The sequence below is a fragment of the Melanerpes formicivorus genome, unplaced genomic scaffold (assembly GCF_026170545.1).
Source record: "Melanerpes formicivorus ecotype bairdi unplaced genomic scaffold, bMelFor1.0.p_v2 SCAF_1, whole genome shotgun sequence".
NCBI lineage: Eukaryota > Metazoa > Chordata > Aves > Piciformes > Picidae > Melanerpes > Melanerpes formicivorus.
This window is the reverse complement of record NW_027142353.1, coordinates 22,516,002-22,535,355: the sequence shown is the minus strand read 5'-3', so window position 1 is coordinate 22,535,355 and position 19,354 is coordinate 22,516,002. Positions and strand designations below refer to the sequence as shown.

Here is a 19,354-nt window from a genome sequence, read left to right as displayed (position 1 = left end):
AAGATGCCCATTTCTGTGCTTTTGTCTGAGTCGGTGGCTACTGACTGCAAATTCAGATAGGAGTTAGAGGTTACAACTTTTGTTCATTTCTCTACACGCCGTCAGAGGTCCAGTCGATATCAGCTAGTGTCAAACTCAGACCTTGACATGCACGCAGCTGGTGAACCCTTCAGTCCTGACTCGCACTTTTGCCGCATTGATAAGAGCCAACGCATAAGGGTTTAATGTCCAGAGAGCTTAGGCTGCAGGCAGTTTTTGTCTGGGATGGCAGCAATGAGTTGTCTGGCCTGCTGTATTGCGACAGACAGCATCTTCGGGATGCAGGAGGGACTGAGGGTTGTGGTTTGGAGTCTTGGGATGGAGGAAGTGGGAGGACATTGACTGCAGAAGTGGCTTGTGGTCTTGGTCATATGAATAGTTTGCTCTTGGTTGTTACACCAGGAAGCTCTGCTCTGTCACGTAGAGGGCCAGACTACCCTGAAAAGTGAGGTCTTTGAGTGCTCTTGCCTATTAAGTCGTTTGTGGGAGAAAGATGTTGTTCAAAATTTTTCTTATTTTCATGTTTAGTGGAATTTTTTCAAAATTTGTTAGTGGCAGCATGAAGAATGCAGAGTTAATGCTCTTGAGAAACTTGGGGAGCTGCAGCATCATGTAATATTCCAGTTACCCCTGGGTGACATTTGGGAGGGAAGTTCATTTGCTGTGTCACTTCATGTCACAATCGTAATGGTTGTTTCTGCATCACAAATTGAGAACGAGGAAGAGTGGAATGAAACTGCTGAGAAGTTGTGCAGAAGCACTTTTTGGAAGGGGAAAAGGAGATGTTTAAGAGCTTTCACTTCTTGCATTTCTTAATCTAGGACAATGGTGAAAGCTTTCTGTCAGTGGCTCTGTTTTAGATATATTTTCCATGTCATTTGCAGTATTTGTTAAAAAATTCTACTTCAGTTTTAGAAGTGAAGTGTTTTACTGTGGAGATTCTCTTGCAACTGCTGCTTGTTTCTATCAAGCCAGAGATTAGCAGTTGGCTCTATTTCAGCAGAAGAATTATCTTGATCTTCTGCAGTTTTCCCTTACAACCTTCTGCCTTTTTTTTTTTTTTTAAATCATACATTACAAAATAAGACCCTCCCAGGCTTTGTCTTCTGGTTTTAGGGTCCTATTTTATTGAGTATTACTGGAGGACTCATTCTCCAGCTTTATGTGTGATCTAGAAAGCGCCACGTGCTTGGGGAATCACCCAGACAATACCTGCCTTGAGACAGTGCAAGCATTCAGAGCTCATTGCTTTCCAAGAGCTGGAATTTGCTCTTCTCCCTGAAGCGGGTCCATTGCTGATGCTGTGGTTCATGTAGCACTGCAGTAGAAGCTCCCACTGCTTCCTGAGTCTGAGCAGGACTGCTGAAGTTGTTCTCAGAGTGCCAGCTGAAAAGTGGTGTTGTACTGAGGGCAGCATGACAGCCGTCCTTGTTCTTCTCTGTTGTTGGAGTTAATGTTGATTGCAGTAGCCCTCTTTTGCATTTCAGAGGCAGGTGCAGACTCTTGCACTGTCTCCCTGTTGATCTTCCTCCCTGCAGAATGATGGAAGTGCCAAGACTGGGCTAGACTGTGTTGGGGCTTATGAGCTCTGGTTCAGTAGTGCCTCTTGTTAATCTTCTGAGAAACGGCAGCTCCCAGGGCACATATGTCTTCTCCTGTCCTGGTGAAGGAGGAGAAGATCTTGTGGACACTGCAACTCTGATATTAAGTAAAAAAGGGTATTTAAAAGCTTGCAGTATTGTGGTGGTGTGTGGTGTTTTTTTTTTTTTTAAATAGTATTTTCTTTTGTGTGGACCTTACACTTTTGCTGGCCATGTGTCTGCAGTCCTTGGTCTTTCTCTTATCTCCTATGGTGTCACTGTCTTATCTCCCACCAAATGGGTACCAAGTAAACTTGTAATTTTTGTAGTAAGGAGGATTTAAAATTTAGCTCTCTTGTCCATTTATTAACCTGATGTTACATACTGCTGAATTCTTGTGAAGTGGTTACAGGGTCATCAAATACATTGTTTTCTCTAACCTCCTGTATATGGATATATAGAGGAATCCGGAAATAAAAGATCTTCCAGGATATTGAAATTTCTTTAGCACAACAGCATGGCAAAAGCACAGTTTGGTGTGTGCACCCACCTTCCCTACCTAAGTACTGAGAACCAACTCAAGCTGTCTGTCTTAATAACTCAGTAGTACTTCACACAGTGTACAATGTAGAGATGTTGAAGATCTGGCCTGGGAAAGGAGGAAATGCTTGACGATAGCTACTACACTAGCATGCTGGTAAAATGGACAATTGGGTAAGGTTAACTGGAATTCATGTACTTTTAAATTTTTCTTAATTCATATTGTATTTAGAATGTGAATGTTTATTTTTATCCTTGCTTCTCAGCTTTATTTTGGAGATGCTTATCTCCATAGAAGCCTCCTGTTGCTTTACTTTGAGTTCAGTTTGGATGATTACTTTTTATTCTGGTAGGGGTAAAGCAGTTGGCTGTACCGATGTAAACATGGATACACTCAAGCTTTGCTTCTGTAACAAAGTTTCATTTTTGCGGGATCTGATCTATGGCAGCGATGGATTAAAAATTAAGTATGTGTGGATATTAGTGGTACATCAATTTAACTGCTGATCGTCTGAATTATTTAAAATGTATAATTTTTACTCATCACTCTTGATTTTTGCCTTACTTCCCACTCTGTTATTCAGAAAAATCTCAATACCCCCCCGCCCCCGGGTGGGAGAATTAAATTTGCTTGTCAGGTGCTTAAAATCAATGTGTCAGTATTGTTATCTCTCAGTAAATCACAGAAGTGCACACCTGACCTGTTCTACTAAGTTAGGTCTGAAGTGCAAATCAGGCATTCCAAGGAGGACTCTTGGCTGTATATTCACACTCTCCTTATCTTGGAAAAATCGGCTCCTTAGTCTAGTCTGACTCTTTGATGTTCTTTCCTGCAAGTCTTGTAAAAGGGGTGTGCAAAAGTTGGTTGATTTGATTACCTTTTCATGCAAATGCTCACGGCAAATAATTCAGCATTTCCAGTTTCCCAGCCAGATGATTATGAGAAAAGTTATTTGGAAATTGCATTCAACACAAGGAGACAAAGAAGTCACAGATGGAAGAACTCTTTGGAGAAGTAGTATGTGCCTGCCATGTTTTAATGCTCCTTTTTTTTTTTTTTTTTTTTCCATAGGCATCTGCTTTTTTACTGTTTCTCCATTGTCAGAGGCTTGGATAGATGATCTTGTGTCTGATTCAGCATGATTGCTGTTGTATTCTTGGTTCAGAAAAGTATTTCTTGACTTTTTACATTCTGATGCTACGAATTATATTTTCTTGTTTCCCATTTGGATCACTTCAAAGCAATTTTTTAATGAAGTGCATAAACTATATAAAAACCAGAAACAGTAAACTTTAAGCATGTTTTAAAGGACCAGTCTTCTGGATAGAGTCCTAGTCTCTTAAACTTTTGAGCGTGTGCTTTGAGACCTTCGTAGGAGTATGTAGTAGTATTTTTCTGGACCAGGGAAAGTCAGTGACAGCACTAGCCAGAAGAAGGTGAAAAGATTGGAAGTTGGAGACTCAGGATGTCAAACCTATGTATATGTGTGTGTGTGTATATATCTTCTAGGCAGTGCTGACAGCAACTGTAGAGTAACTGAAAACTTCCTGCTAGGTGTTGATGACATGCAGCTCCAAGCTAGCACATAGCCTTTTATCTTAGGCAGTGCAAACACATGCTGATGTTCTGGGTCCTGCTCCACATTTAAGCCTGGAATAATGTGTGGTGGCTGCAGCTAACAATGTTGTGGGAGTCTTTTGGATGTTCAGGCATCTTTTATGATGCCTTGGTATTTCCAAAGGAAAAACTTGTTCTTGTGTTAGATTTCAGTCTCTTTAAGTTAGCATTTGTTCATCTGACAGACAGTGGTGCCCCCAGCAACAAGGTTTCTGAATGGTAGTCATGTCCCCTGTGTTGCTGGCTTAGCATTAGAGCAGTCAACTGCAAAGTTAATGACAAGTACTTAATAATGTTCACTTCATGATCCTATAATTGTATTTTAAGAAAGAGGCTGAGTTTTGAACTTACCAACAGTTATGGAAAAGATGAAGGTCAGCTAGGAAAGTGAACTTCCCTTCTTTTCTTTCATCTCATCTTGAGCTACCTGCCTGCATGCAAGAATTTGATTGTTTGATTCTATGACTGTTTTATTCTGTGAATATTCAACTCTCAGTTCATATTTTTACACCCTCATCCTCTGTAGTTTGCACCTACAGGGTGTTTTCTTGGTGTTTTTAAGTGCCTTTTCACTTGTCAGAACTAATAGGCATAAAAGAGAGAAAGGTAGCCTGGAAACGGCTTTTCTGTGGCTTGGGTCAGCTGTAGAGTATCTGTGTAATGAGCGCTTACATCTCTGGTGACTAGTTTGCTGATATCTGGTGGATTGGCGCTGGTGAGCCATATGCGAAGTACTCGCAGTTTCTGATCACCAGGAGTTTTTCTGTGGCAGCATTGTGAGCAATTGCCTGTGTCGAGCTTTCTCAGGGTAGGTGTGAATGTTTAGCTAGTAAGATGTGTTAGGTTCTTCCCTCACTTAGTTAGGCTTGAGTGTGGTGGTTGGGTGTTTTTTTTCCTCCTTCTTTTTTTTGTTTCTCTTGTTTTCTTTTCTTTTCTTCCCCCCTGAATTTATCTGTGTTGTTGTACACTTCCTTCTGGATGTGTTTTTCTCCTGGAAAGAGGGTGGCTCAGTAAAGTTCTCAGGTGAAATCTGTGATAAGGTGTGACTCAGTCCTTGGAGTATGATATCAGCCCAGGTAGGATGTAGACGTAAAGCTGGAGGCAGATATTTCTCTGTGTGGTGACAAATAAACAAATCTGCTGTAGGTAGGGAGGAGGCATGGTCCTCCATCATATTGAAACAGAACAAAGAAGGAGTAGGAGTAGTGATGTGTTTTCCTCATAGATGATAGGTTGGACTCAGTGATCTCAAAGGTCTCTTCCAACCTGGTTAATTCTATTCTAGTCTATAGATGATGACTGGTAGCAGCTACTCTGATATTCAGATGTTTTTGACTTTTGGAAGTAGAAGACTACAAAAAGGGGAAAGAAGCTGCAGATTAAATGGTTAGGTAGGTTAGTCAAAGTGAAAGAGGACCATGAGACATATGGGAAAGCCTTTCTGAACCAGATGAAATGGTGACAGCAGCAGTTGAGGGTGAGTATTGCCAAGTATGTGTTGAGGTATCTTTAACTGAGGAGGTTGCTTGTTGGAAGTGTGTAAGTGACGTCACCTCAAAAAGTGTCTGAGGCATCAGGACCATTAAGTGAAGAAGGCTGCTGGGAGTGTACCTGTGCTCAAGGGCAGGAACATGAAAAGGTATTAGATGGAAATTATGAGAGTAGTTTTTTTGTTGCTCGTGAATCACAGCTTGGGGGTGATTTGTTGGCCTCTGTGTGTTAGTGGTTCACAACTGCTGCATGTAAAACAATGGCAGCTGAGGACCAGTGCCTTATATACAAATAGTGTGGTGTCTCTGGGATTGCTGTGTGCAGTTATAATGCTGGCATCTTGAAAAGGAAATTGTAAGAGCAGAGATTCAAAGGGACTTTATGGCTAGCTGTTGAGAAAAATCTCTTGTGTATGTGGGGAAAACCCCTGAAGAGAGTTCACTACTTGCAAGGCCTGCCTCTAAAGCCTCTGAAGTAGGTTCAGAGGCAGGATAAAGGTTTAGCATGGTTTTGTTGTTGTGAAACAGTACAGCAGATTACTTTTTTTTCTGCAATGAATGCTTCCTGAAAAGAGCAGAATAACTTGGGAAATGATTAAAAATATGAAGAATTACCTGGAGAAAGATCTGAAGGGAGGAGTTCTATTTTCAGTGTTCCACAGCTTAAAAATATGGTAGACACTTGAAGTCAAAGGTAGCAAGTTCACTGCTGCTAAAATAAAGTGCTTTTGTGTGTGAATGACCACTTTTGCAACAGTTTGAGCTTGAGGGGAAAAACTCGGGAATGAAATGGGATACTTTTTTTCCCCGGTAGTTCTTTCTTTGGCTGAATAAATAGTATTGCACAGAGCAGCAAAAAGCTTCATTCGCTGTAACATAGAGGTGAATGTGTACAGAGAACTCATGTTGACTTAGTTCTGGTTATTTCTGGGGTACCAGGCACACTGTGTAATGAAAAACAAATAGCTACTTAAAAAAGTATTGTATGTTTAGGTGCCTGAACTTGGGCAGTCGGTGTTGTGATGTCTTTTTCTGTTGACTGTGCAATGAACTAGTACTCCTTCCTTCAGAAGGAAGGTCACAGCAGGTGCTTTAAATACAAGCACAGGGCAGGTAACTAGCTGTTAGCTGTATGGTTTTACAATTACGCTTATGTGTGGCTCATACTTGCTTTATCTTGCAGTGCACACTGTGGTGCACAGATGTCAAAGCCATGGGGCCTCATAGCCAACTTCACAGTGCCTTGGCTAAGCTGCTTCTGAAATTTAGGTTAGTTTAAGTATCATTACTTGATACTGCAATCACATTCTATATTGTATGTTAGTTTGCTCCTCTGCCATTACTATCTGGTAAAGATGGCACTAGCCATGTGAACTTTGAAGCGATTTCTCCATTGGCAGTGTTCACTGCCTGAACTGAAGGTACATTTAGTAATTCCTCATCTGAGTCACGTTGTACTATTGCAAAATACTCACACAAGTATCCTTTGTTTGGGTCTCTGTCCAGAAAGACGCTGAGTCTGTGGTGGATATATTCGGAGCCATTAAAGACTCTGGAATAGAAGGAATAGTTTTCTCTCCCAAGTCTGAATGATTTGCTTTCTTCCAGGTGAATACTGGACAGAACATCCTGGGATTTGATCAGATGGCATCAAACTTGTGATAATTTCCTTTTCTTGCACCTGCCATATTACCTACAGCTTCATATTTAGCATTTGAACATGACTATTAAACTTAGCTTATGCAAATGGAACTGCTGAAAGCAGAGGTGGTCCAAAGAAATGTGTTTGTTGTTTTTTTCCCCCTCTTAATCTGAATTTAATTCTCAATGTAAGTAGCTTGCCATCCTTCACCACAGGAGAATCAGGATAGTGTTCTTTAGGACAGTCAATTCAATAAGTATAAAAGATTTCCAAATTCTTCTAACCTGCCCAGGTGTGGAAAAAAGCCCACAAACAAATCTAGAAGGGAACTTCTTAATGTTGTTTTTAAAAAGGAGATAAATCATCAGATGTGCTTTTAATTTTCTGTTATATCTGTCCATCTCTTAGGAAGCAGACTGGAATTGGAACTGATTTCGAAAAAGCCACTAAGTAGCCATTCATGGAAGAATGCTGCTGATGGTTTAATGATCCATGTAGCTTGAATTTATTACTGTATTATAGATAAACCAGAAAGATGAAACTGCATATTCCAGCTTTTGCTTTTTCATCAATTTTGTTGAATATCAGTATGATTCAATCTAGTTTGTAGCATCAGGCTGACTGACTTCCCTTTCTGGTTGTGCAGGTTTCTTTAGTGATGGACTTCATGATGGTCTAATGTGTATGTTGTCAAAGTCCTCAGAAGTTCAGTTTGTTCTTCATTGGAGGGGTGTGTGTGTGTGGGTTGTCTCTGATCTGGATGTACGAATCTGTCATTGTTCTCAGTTGTTGAAGTTGGAAATAAGGCTCTGAGTTGTGTTTCAGAGGTTTTTTTTTATTATTATTAATTATTTGTTTACGTTTTCTGTCATTCGCTCTCAAAAAAACATATGAAGATTTTGGTTCATTCAGAAAAGGGGGAAATGACCAGAATCTGTAGTGGTTTACAGTTAAAAAAAAAAAAAAAATAAAGAGAGAGAGAGAAAACACTGAATTGTAGCTGAGTTGTCACAGTATCACACAGTATCACAGTATCACTAAGGTTGGAAGAGACCTCAAAGATCATAGAGTCCAACCTGTCACCACAGACCCCATGACTAGACCGTGGCATCAAGTGCCACGTTCAATCCCCTCTTGAACACCTCCAGGGAAGGCGATCCCACCACCTCCCTGGGCAGCACATTCCAATGTATCATAGTATCATTCAGGGTTGGAAGGGACCACAAGGATCCTTCCAAGCTTCATAAAAGGGATTGTCAAATCTTGTGGGTTGCAGCAGGTAACTTAAGTGCTTAAAAGTAATACAACCTTCCCCACACTGGTATAACGGGAGATGCATATTTTGTTTGGTTCCTTGTTTTTTTGTCTGATACAGTCTGTTGCTTATCAATAATGAAATCCCTAACTTTGTGAAACTAAAAGTGTTTCAAACTGCTTGTCTCCTCCAACCCCTGCCAGTGTGGTTACTTATTTTTATGATGAGGAATTCCTGTCAGACTGTCTTCAGGACATGAGATTCCTCTCCCACAGCAGATAGCTGCATGCTTCACATTTGTATTATTTCCCTTACCTCCTTTCCTGTTCTAGCATTGTGTGCCCTTTCTACACTGTCATGCGCAATGTCTTCCCCTCCCACCACCACCACTTCAAGCCTTGGAAGACCAGTGCAAATGGAATAGTTACTGTCTATCCTCTTTTTAGTGGCAGAGTATTTTGTGGTTTAGAGATGCTACCTCATTGCCTTAATTATGAAAGGCATGCAAATCTACAGGCAGTTCCCTTTCTGTAAGCAGCTTTCCCTCAGCATGAGGGTTGAATGGATAGATACTGCACAGTGGTAACATTGGTCTTTGTTTCTTATTCTATGTAGAAAGTTCATAACTGAGTTATTTATAATTTTCTCCTTTGTGCCAGGTTGGAGAACATTAACAAGGTGAAATTGATTTTTACCATGGCTGTTTAGTGTTTTTCTTCAATGCCCAAATGAATGCTTCTAAACAGTGAATACTAAATGCACTTTTAAGAGCACAGACTGAGAAGCCAGAAGTGAAATTAAAAGGGTGAAGTAGTGCTGGAAATGTGAAAACCACATGCTCATCTTAGCCAGAGCAAGTTCTGAAAACACAAGCCTTGTGTCCTGTGATAAAACTATCAGAGTTGAAGTGAAAAAATTTTAAGTGCATTCCTGTAAAGCCCGGGCAGCAGCTTGTCTGACACAGTCTCTCATTTTTGGTACTTGCTGAAGGCTGCCCACCAGATCAGCAGAACTTCCTCCTGCTCTTTACAGATAGCAATTATCCAGAAGCATCCAGTGAAGAGGACTTCCATAGAATAGAAACTGATGGTTTTTGGTAAGGAGTAGAAGCAGTTATATTTTTGTTGAGGATAAATTATACATGAATGAATTGTGTGTATTCATAGTTGAGAACCTACCTATAAATGAGCCAATATTGAAACAAATCATAAAAATAGCTGTCTATTGAGAGGGCCTAGGTTTATGTCCCATGTTACTAATGTGAGTTTTGCATTAAAACCCAGAAAAGTAGATTTTTCCATTCAGTTTGTGAGATCCATGGGCTTTAATTCTACCAATTTAGCAAAGTTTAAACATTTTTCAAATTGCTCCTGAAGTCTGGTTTAAAGTCAAACTCACTGTCACAAATTGGGAGCTAACTTATAGTTACATACTACTGAGTTCCATTTCACCGTAAGTTTTTAACCTTAAATAAGAGACATGGATCAAGTATCTGCCAGGGCAGACCATTTATGGGTGCCTGCTAACCATGGCTTCCTAAGGTCTTTCCGACACCTCTGTTTGCGCGTGCAAGAATAATTTATCCTGTTTGAAACATGTGACACAGAAGGTCACTTCTGGCAAGACAACCTTCCAGCTCTCGATTCTTCCTTTGTAAAACCCATTTTTTGTTTTTCAGAACATGAATGTTGTGATTTGTTCCGCCCCCCCCCCCCCCCCCCCCCTTTTTTTTTTTCCTTCAATGGTGAATAGTGATGACTATTCACAGCAGTATTCAGCTGCTGTCTTGCACTAGCTTCTGATTTGTAAAAGCTAGGTAATTTGTAACTGTTTCTAGTCCTCCACCTGCTGTCACCTACTCCTAATCAACCTGGAAAGGCACTAGTAGCATAAAAGATTTATGGAAATGGTGCTCAAGGTACTATCTATATAGGGGCTTTGTAATTAGTTTTATCTCCTAAAGGAACCATGGCCAGTATAGAGCCCCGCTGCCTGTACTGAAAACAAAGCCATTCTGCTGTTGTGGGAGAAGATCATCTTTGCTGGTGGGGAAGGGTGGGAAGGTTCATTCTTGGGGATGTGTGACCAAATTGGCCTCACAGTCTTCCAGGCTATTACTGAAGGCTAAAAAAGTGTTGGTTTTGGTGCTGTGGTAAAAGCACTCTGCAGATTCCTGAAAATATCTGAAGACTACTTTTTGCAGTGTGTGAAACACCTTGGCTGGTGTCATGGGATGGCCCAGAAGTAGAGCACTGTGAGAGGGGCAGCACTGGGCTCTGTCAGCAGGTCGCTTCTGCTAATGCTTCTTAAGTATTGACAGCAGGATGGAAAGTAGTGTCATTGAAGGGGGGCTGATGGAAAATAGGTAGTGTCATATCTAATATTCTTGTAAATGAAGCTGTCCTGTAGGTCTGTGAAAGAGAAGGCTAATTTACTATGTTGTCAATATTACGATTCTCTGTGGGTACATGTGCACAAAAGTGTATAGCTGGTGGTTTGGTTTCCAATACTTGGCGAAGAAGGCATTTATAAACTGACAGCCAGGAGGCAGAAATACATCTTTTGTATTTGGAGTATGAGTGGTAATGTGCAAAAAGAATAGCGTTTCTAATACATTAGATTATTTAATTTCATTTATAGTTGAAGGCAAAACTTAATCCAAAGAGGATTTGCAATCACTAACAATGAACTGTTTATCTTCTTTAAAATGTCATAGTTGTTAATTAAAAGGTTTATTAAATTAATGTTTTTTTCCAACTCCAAAAATGGTGTGGTAGATTGTACTAACTGACTTGCCATGCCTGTAGTTACCCTTCTGCAAAAAAAATTCTATGTTTGTTTTTTTTTTTTAATAAGTTGTTAATGAGTATCTGTGGTGGGATGGAAGGGAGTTAGTATACAGGCCTGTTATCTGGTTTTCAAGGCCGAGGCCTTGGCAGAAAGCCCAGCACAGGAAAGCTGTTGCCTGAAGAAGAGGCGGAAGCAAGACTGACTGAGAAGTGCTGGAAATGTCCAGTATAGTCCCAGCTCAGAAGTGCTTCCTCCCACTCGTCCAATGAAATTAGTTTAGACTATTCCTTCCGTTTACCAACTTCCGTCCACCATGTTCCCTTTCTTAAGGGGGCAACGTCAACCGGCCACAGTCCACCCCTTCTAAACAATTTCATTGGCTGTTCATACTGTCCATCCAATCCAAAACGATATTTACAGTTCGTGAGTAAAGTTCATAGTCCATTCCGGCTATGCTCAGATGTAGATGATTCAAAAGTCCAAGAAAATCAGAAAATGAGAAAAATGGAAAACAGTTCATTTCTTCACCGATGAAGCGAAGAAAAGGGAAACAGGGATATCTCAGGGTCTCTTAGTTGACTCAGGGCTCTCAGGGATCTCAGGGTTCGTGCACCGTAGATTCCTCGTTGATTCTTCCTTTGGACGCGATGTAGCTGTACAACAGTTTGAAATTAACCTCTTTCAGCTAAAGTTAAATTTCTTTGTGGAATACACTGAATTTCACCATTCTCTTGCATTACCCAATAAGTGTGACCCGGACCTTCAGCTGAAACCACCCCTCGGACAGGTTTAGCCTCTCCTGAGGGTGAAAATACCCAAACAGTTTTACCTAACAGATTCTTTTCTCTAACAACAGGAACTCTATCACCTTCTACTTTCCGTAGCAAATCTGAATGTGCAGGTCCAGCTCGGTTCACTGAACCTCTACTATTTACCAGCCAGGTTGCTTGTGCTAAATGTTTTTCCCAGTTTTTCAAAGATCCACCTCCCATGGCTTTGAGAGTGGTCTTCAACAAACCGTTGTAGCGTTCAATCTTCCCTGAAGCTGGTGCATAGTAGGGAATGTGGAATATCCACTCAATACCGTGCTCTTTTGCCCAGCTCTTTACAAGGTTGTTCTTGAAATGAGTTCCGTTGTCTGACTCAATCCTCTCTGGAGTTCCGTGTCTCCACAGGATCTGTCTCTCCAGACCGAGAATGGTGTTGCGTGCAGTCGCATGTGGAACTGGATAAGTTTCCAACCATCCAGTGTTTGCCTCTACCATAGTAAGCACGTACTGCTTACCAGAACGAGAACGTGGTAGAGTGATGTAGTCAATCTGCCAAGCTTCACCATACTTGTACTTGGACCATCTGTCACCATACCACAAGGGCTTAAGTCGTTTTGCCTGCTTAATAGCAGCACAAATGTCACAGTCATGGATGACTTGTGTGATAGCATCCATGGAAATGTCTATGGATCTGTCACGAGCCCATTGGTATGTTGCATCTCTGCCTTGATGTCCTGACGAATCATGAGCCCACCGAGCTAAGAATATCTCACCTCGGTGTTTCCAGTCGAGATCAAGATTAGAGTCCATGTCTACTTGAGAAACTCTTGCAGCTAGATCTGCCTGACGGTTGTGTTGCTGTTCCTCAGTAGCTTTGCTCTTAGGAATGTGAGCATCGATGTGTCTCACTTTCACTGGAATTCTCTCGATTCGGTCAGCAATGTCCTGCCACAGGCTGGCTGCCCAAATGGGTTTTCCTTTCCTCTGCCAACCACTCTTTTTCCAGTTCTTTAGCCAACCCCATAGAGCATTGGCTACCATCCATGAGTCGGTGTAGAGATAAAGCTTTGGCCATCTCTCACGTTCAGCTACGTCGAGAGCTAGCTGGACAGCTTTTACCTCTGCGAACTGACTGGATTCTCCTTCTCCGTCTTTCGCCTCTGCAACTCGGCGTGTTGGACTCCACACTGCAGACTTCCACCTTCGCTTGTTTCCAACAAGACGACAGGAACCGTCTGTGAACAAAGCATATTTCTTTTCATCATCAGAGAGGTCATTGTAAGGAGGAGCTTCCTCAGCACGAGTTACCTTCTCCTCTGGAGGTTTGGCACAGTTGATACCTTCAGGCCAACTTGAGATCACCTCCACTAGACCAGGTCTTTCAAGATTTCCCATTCGAGCTCTCTGTGTTATCAGAGCCATCCACTTAGACCATGTTGAGTCTGTGGCATGATGTGGTGTGGATCCTTTGCCTTTGAACATCCAATTCAAAACTGGTAATCTGGGAGCTAGAAGAAGTTGCGATTCAGTTCCAATCACTTCAGAAGATGCTTTTACTCCTTCATAGGCAGCTAAAATTTCTTTCTCTGTTGGAGTATAGTTAGCCTCTGAACCTCTGTAACCTCGGCTCCAGAAACCAAGAGGTCGTCCACGTGTCTCACCTGGAGCTCTTTGCCACAAGCACCAGGTTGGACCATTGTCACTTGCAGCCGTGTACAAAATGTTCTTAATGTCTGGACCATCTCGGACAGGTCCCAGACCCATTGCTTGAATCACCTCTTGCTTTATCTGGTCAAAGGCTGCTTGCTGTTCAGGTCCCCAGTGGAAATGGTTTCTCTTTCGAGTTACATCATACAGAGGTTTCACAATCTGACTGTATCCAGGAATGTGTAGTCTCCAAAATCCCACTATCCCCAAGAAACGTAGGGTCTCTTGTTTGTTTGTGGGACTTGCCATGGTAGAGACTCTATTTACGACATCCACTGGAATGTGTCGACGTCCATCCTGCCACCGCACTCCCAGAAACTGAATCTCTGTGGTAGGTCCTTTCACCTTGTCTCGCTTGATGGCAAAACCTGCATTCAGAAGAATGTCAATGATTTTGTTACCTTTCTTAAAGACTTCCTCAGCAGTTTTACCCCAGACAATGATATCATCGATGAACTGGATGTGTTCTGGAGCACCTCCTTTCTCCAGAGCATCGTGGATCACTGCATGACAGATGCTTGAGCTGTGGATCCAGCCCATTGGCAGCCTGTTGAAGGTGTACTGGATTCCTCTCCAGGTGAAAGCAAACTGAGGCCTGCATTCCTCTGCTATAGGAATAGAGAAAAATGCATTAGCAATGTCTATGGTAGCATACCATTTGGCCTCTTTGGATTCCAGCTCATACTGTAGCTCCATCATGTCTGGTACTGCTGCACTCATAGGTGGTGTTACTTCGTTTAGGGCTCGGTAGTCTACCGTCAGACGCCAGTCTCCATTCTGCTTCCGCACAGGCCACACTGGACTGTTGAAAGGTGAATGAGTTTTGCTGACGACTTTCTGACTTTCCAACTGACGAATCAGATTCTGAATGGGCAACAAAGAGTCACGGTTGGTTCTGTATTGTCTGTGATGCACAGTCTGAGAAGCAACCGGCAATTTAATGTCCTGGATCTTATGTTGTCCCACAACTGCAGATTCATCAGAAAGTTCAGGTCTGGCAGACAGCTTCAATTTTTGTCCATCAATTTCTATTGAAGCTACTCCAAAAGCCCATTTGTAACCTCTAGGGTCTTTGAAACGCCCTTCTCTCAGAAAATCAATTCCCAAAATACAAGGTGCATCAGGTCCGGTCACAACTGTATGCTTCCTCCATTGTTTACCAGTTAGACTTATATTAACCTCTACCTTACTTAACTCTTGAGATCCACCAGTGACTCCCAGAATAGTTATAGACTCTGATCCCTGATAATTTGATGGTATTATGGTGCACTGAGCTCCTGTGTCAACCAAGGCCCTGTACTTCCGAAATTGTGAAGTGCCAGGCCACTGGATGTACACATCCCAATAGATTCTATTATCTCTGTTATCCCTCTCCTCCCCCTGGCGGGAGGCAGGGCACCCCTAGTTATGGGGAACATGCGCACATGTGCATTGCACATATTGTGCAGGGTTATAACTTTGCATGTTATGACTGGAGCCACTGTTGGAGCCATAAGAGTCGTTCTGGGGAACTGTGGAAGTAACAGCTACCCTTCTGGTATTGCTACCTCGGGTTCTGCCACTTTGCAATTCCCTCAGTCTCCTGAAAAGATTAGAAGTTGGTTGGCCATCCCAGCGGTTCATGTTCTCACCAAACTGATCACGCAGAGTTATCCAAATAGTTCTACGTGATTGCCTTGGTGGTCTGTTTTGGAATGACCTGTTTTGGAATGTCCTGTTTTGGAATGACCTCCTTGGAGGACGTGTATTCCTCACAGATGAGACTTGTACCCACCTGGAGGAAGAATTGAAATTATCCCTTTGTGCCAATTGGGATATGGAATTTCTAAATTCATCTTTTAACTCTCTAATGCAATTCTGAATATCACCAGACATCGTTTTAATGGCCGAAACCAAAGAACCACGTGTCATGCTATCCTCTAATTGTCTCATTTGATCACTGAATTGGCCAACCGTGGGAGAAGCTCCACCATAACTTCTTGACACAATTCTGCTTGCCAGAATGTTTGCATAATTAGAAGGAGCAAGTTTGATGATCTTTTTAGCAAGACCAATACCCACAGGAATGTCATCAGGATTCAGAGTTTCATGTTCACCATAGAGTAGCTCTCTAACAGCAAATTCCCTCAAGCGCTTAATTCCCTCATCTATGGTAGTCCAGGGTTTAGGATTCCATGGGAGATCATCTCGGGAAGGATATCTCAGGGCAACCGCTATTAAGAGGCGTATCCACAGATTAACCTTACCGAGAGCTTCGCCTAGATGTCTATCTATTCCATTGTCCCTTGAGAGAGTTCCTAACTGAGCTGCTGACTTGTCTCCAACTGTTAGAGCTGAAGCACCTGTATCATAACACCTACTAAGCCAAGCTAGAACTGGCTCCTTATCTGCCCTGGTGAAATCTTTACGGACATTTCTCAATTCCTCCCGTGGTGACGAACAGTCCGTAATATCATCTTCATCTTCATCTCCCTGAATTCTTTGCCCGTAAAATCCTGCTGTCATTCTCCTAAGGATCTCTTTAAGCTGAGAACCACCTTTGCCAGCTGCTTTCCTAGCTTCATCTCTATCCTGCTTTGATCTCACTAGGTTAGCTAGATCTTTAAAACAAACCTTCTCTTCCTCCTGAGCAGGATCTTTTACAGTAGAGGGCCCCTCACCAGGATCAGTCTCCTCCTCTTCTTCTCCATCTTTGCCCTTTCCAGCTCTAGTCTTTAAAGGAGCCACCTTAACTGGAGCTGTGTTTGAATTTACAGCCACCTTAATGGAAGCTGACAGGTCCTGAGATAAATCAGCTGCTGGGGCAGTGACTTCCGGTCCCACTGAGGGAGTGGGTGGAAGTGACGTTGCTCCGTTAATGGCCGACGGAGAAGAAGAAGAAGGAGAAGGAGTAGGTGCCATGTTGATACCAGCCGATGCCCTTGGCTGCTTGCCAGAATCAGCAGAAAAGTCATTTAGAGCTGCTTTACCAATTAACTTTTTAGCCTTCTTTTTAACTGACACGGGTTCTCCACAGTCCTCGTCACTAGATGACTCTGGGACTGACCGAGAGCCACGGCGTTTTCTTTTTGATCTAGTTTTAATAACAAAACATGCCCTGGACACCTTTTTCTCCCGACGCCAGGAATACAGAGAATTCACATTAGTTATCACCAGCAGCAGAATTATACACACCAAGTAAATCACCTTCGGATCCCAGGCATCACCTAAAGTTACTGTCTCCTCAGGCGGAATCTTAAAACTCTTTATCTCAATTGGGAGAGTGGTGGAGGTAACATTCCTGTATCTCACTGGCCATAGGAAATTAATACATTTTCCATACCATAATTTAACTTTATACATAACCCACATATAAATTGTCCGCACCAAATATTTACCCAGGTAATCCAAAATCAAACCCAAACAATACCTGTAAACCAGAGCCCCAAAAATTGAAAAGAATAATCGCTCCACAAACCACAATACCTTCATGTTTGCTAATTCAGCTAGAAAACACTAAATCAATCAAGTAATAAATTAAACTAATTATCTGCCCCACGTTGGGCGCCAATAAAAAAAATGTGGTGGGATGGAAGGGAGTTAGTATACAGGCCTGTTATCTGGTTTTCAAGGCCGAGGCCTTGGCAGAAAGCCCAGCACAGGAAAGCTGTTGCCTGAAGAAGAGGCGGAAGCAAGACTGACTGAGAAGTGCTGGAAATGTCCAGTATAGTCCCAGCTCAGAAGTGCTTCCTCCCACTCGTCCAATGAAATTAGTTTAGACTATTCCTTCCGTTTACCAACTTCCGTCCACCATGTTCCCTTTCTTAAGGGGGCAACGTCAACCGGCCACAGTATCTAAGGCAAAAGCAAAGTATCCAATGAAGAAGTTGAAAAGCCCAAGTAAACTTAAAATAGGTATAAAAATAAAGGAAAACAGGAAGCATTTCTCGTCTGTGAGGGAGCGGGCAGACACTGAGTTGCTAACTTCTCTAAGACCTGGCAGGAATGGCTGTGGAGTGGGAGCATTTCAGAGTGCTTATGGAGACACGTTTAGGAGGGCAGTCTCAATTAACCCTACCCATCTCTGGACTTACTTTTTTTATCTTTTAAAAATCACACACCTGAATCAATGTTTGCTTGAGTGACTTGGAAGCCAAGTTAACTGTCAGTTTGTCATTGAGCAATATAAAACATCCAGTATGTGTGGAGTGACCTCCTCGCCCTGCAGTGCTGGTCAAACTGTGCTAAAATAAACCTGGCTGTACATTCCTGCCTCAGTGAAGGACCTGCTTCTCGGTTTGAAGAGCAAACTTTGGGAGGGAGTGTAGGATTTTGAAAATCCCCTTTCTGAATGGCACTGAAGATAAGGACTTGGCAACAGCCTCTACTTAACAATTGTGTGGAGGAGGGAACTCATCTGCAGGGCCTGTTCCCTTGTGGAAAGAAATTGTAAATTTAAGGAAAAAGTATCAGTTTTCAGGTAGTGGAAAGAAAAAGCAGCTGCTTTTTTAACTCATCCTGTGGAAAATGAATTGCTTTTCTGGAGGAGAGACTTTTCTTTGAGGAGATGGATTGGTGTTCCAGCAGGCATTACAACCAAAAGGCTTCTTGCACAACCCAAAGGTGAGTGTCTCACGTAGGCAAGGTTGTTTTACAGCCCTGTCCTGTAACTGGCCTCTTTGTTACCCACCGCTGAGCAGTATTTGACCATCAAGCTCTGCTGCTGCAGTTAAGTGTTCAGTGCTATTGCTTCCTGTAGAACTCTTCCAAAGTAAATCTGAAGAGTGTTTTTTTTCCCCCCCTCATGGTGTGATTCCAATCATATCTTTCCTCAAGAAGGTCATGTGCCAAATGCCACTTCTTTTTAAATAACAGTTTCAGAGGAATTTTACATCAATGCTTACATTTTACTTACATTTAAACTTCTAAATTAATCCTTGCACTCCTCTCATTTTAATACCTGCATGCAGGATCTTCATAAATTTTACTCCCAAGCAACCTGCAGTCTTACCTTTTCAGTACAGTTAGTGTTGGTGCTAGATTTAATTTGAAGTTCTGGTGGAGCATTTGCTCGTAGACAGAATGATAATGCCCCATAAATCTGGCATACCCTCATTTCTTTTGCCAGACTTTTTCCTACACAACTGTGAGATTTCAGAGGGAAATAGATAAATACTGGTGTTTTGGTTTGGTGGTTTGTTTGGTGGTGGTTTTGTTGTCGTTAGGGGTTTTTTGTTTGTTTTTTTACTTTTTACCAGTTTGTGTTGCAGATGCACTCAAGATATGGTTGCTGGTTTGGCAGGGCTAAGGTCAGTTCTGTTCAGTTTTTACAAGGTTCTTGAAGCTTCTTGGGTTGTTTCCTTATCTTGCGAGTAAACACACTCTATCAAGAAAAGCAAATGAAATAGGTGATTTGAAAACAATAAGTCTTACCTAGGTAAATGAAATTGTGAAATTGTAGAGCCAGTTAAAGTCTAGCCAAAGTTTTTGTTGGTAAAAACATGCTATGTAGTGTGTTTAGGAGTGGGTTTTCTATGATGTAATGTTTTGTATTACTAGGCATTACGTGATCAAATAAAAATTTTGTACAGAAAGCATACTGGTGGAATAAAATTGATGTTTTTATTGGAGCTTTGATTTTGAAATTAAAATTTTGAGAGTTTAGACGCTCAGGCTTAACTTCATTGTCAGATGGTAAGTTCTGATTTGTTCTTGCCAGCAAGTAAAATAGTTTTGTATGTATGCAACAGAACAGATTCCAGGTACTGTTTTGTCCCAGAAAGGTGGAAGCTAGTTCATGGGCTAAATCTTGCAGATAATAGGGATCTTCTCTGATAGCATTTCTTCTCCTTTATATAGAAGTTGTGTAGCTTCTTTGTCTGGTGAAGACATCACTGATAATATGTACCATGAATATGCATTTAGTACTAAGACACTCAGTTTA

The 19,354-nt window shown here is 41.9% G+C and overlaps 1 protein-coding gene across 1 annotated transcript in view; it reads left to right on the top strand.

Moving 5' to 3' along the window:
* The window catches only part of RAB20 (RAB20, member RAS oncogene family), a 33,637-nt gene that overhangs the window by 909 nt on the left and 13,374 nt on the right, over positions 1–19,354 (top strand). The window lies entirely within an intron of this gene.